We start from the raw sequence: 1606 nt of genomic DNA, 5'->3' as shown, positions 1-1606 counted from the left end.
TGCTCCCTCTGCTTGCTTTCTACAAAACAACTATTTAGCTTTTGCACTCTTTTGGTGGTGGATTCATTTTGTGTATTTTGGTTTTTGATCTTTTGACTACTGCTTTAAGAGTTGCTCATTTTTATTTTCCATACGGAGTCCGTGTCCCAGATGAGGACACGCGTGTACTGATATTTGAAACAATAAAGAGGATATATTGTTTGGACGTTAAATGAGGAGAAAATCTCGCAGGCTGAGAGTTTTTCTCGCTATTGACGTGTTTCTACTGACACTGAGAGCACGACCAAACTCTTTCCATGAATAAAAGACTATGAAAAGATCTGGAAATCTCTGCATGCATTCATATCTGCGTTTCTTTCTCCTCTGCTAAGGAATTTTTGTTGAGATGATCTGACAAGGGATCAGCATGGCTCCATAATATAAAAAATAGTGTTGCATTTTTGTCATTCCTGGACAATGAAATATAAGAAGTCTATTTAAAAGAAGCGCGCCCTCTCGTCTCATCCTTATGAGTCACTTTTTTTGTATTATGTGTCTCTGAACGCTGCTTTTGTGCAGCAGTAATGCTTTTCAAATCTTCCCTTGTGAGTCTAGTTTGAGACACAAAAAGAGCCATTTACAAGCTTCTAAAACACGCCTTTTCTTTCTTTTCTCCTGCAGCATGTTTTCTTTGCTAGTACTTTTCTCTCAACCTTGAACAGTCACTGAGATTTGGTACTGGTTTTCTATAATGTCATGATCAACACTGAGTTTATTCTGCTGTAGTCAGCCAAAGGCCTAAAATGCAGATGTTGCAAGCCTGCAAACTTTAGTGGAGGAATTAACACTGTTTATGGAGGTCCTGCTGACGTGTATTTGTCAGAATTTAAATCTAAAATATAAATTCTTGGTAAGAGCTTTTTCAGGTGGTTGCTATATTTGAACTGTAGCATCTTGGAGCTCAGATAATTCAACAACATTTGGGCTCATGGCACCTTTGCAAATTCAAAACTGATCAAGTTTAAACCGCATTAAATGAAATTAAATTCACCTGAGCAGCGTGGCCACCTAGAAACAAAAATAAACTAAAGTCGGTCACAAAGTTCAAAGCAAACAGAAAATCCTGTTTCTGCTGACCTCTAGTGGTGAAACATCTCACCTTGCTGCGGTGACGTAGAAGTGTGTCAGTACATTGTGACATCGTTGTTGGGTGAGATCAGAAGCATGACAGACTTCAAACTTTTGTTTTGACTGGTATTAACTTTTTTCAATATTACTAATCACATCTGCTGAAGTTGAAGGTGGGCGGAGCTATGCTGAGGTCACCAGACTTCCATAAACTATAAAAGAATAACTAATAGGACAGTTATGCAGATCGACTCCTGTCGATGCAAACACAGTTGACTGCTTTCTTCCAATCTTGTTGTAGTTTTGGTTACCACACCCCTCTCACCTGTGACCTTTTCATGTTCCTCATTAGAGGTTTGTCGCTTCTCAAAATAATTAGTGGGCGTTGGCGGTGACTTCGCCTTGCTTTTTACCATAAAAAGGTGTCTAATCAGGCAGTAAGTGAAAACATCTGTGTATACTGTGTTAATGTAGGGCCTTTAAAACAAACCTAAAACAT

Source organism: Siniperca chuatsi, linkage group LG8 (genome assembly GCF_020085105.1).
Source record: "Siniperca chuatsi isolate FFG_IHB_CAS linkage group LG8, ASM2008510v1, whole genome shotgun sequence".
NCBI classification, from domain to species: domain Eukaryota; kingdom Metazoa; phylum Chordata; class Actinopteri; order Centrarchiformes; family Sinipercidae; genus Siniperca; species Siniperca chuatsi.
The sequence above is the reverse complement of the archived record's forward strand: the minus strand, read 5'-3'. Positions refer to the sequence as shown.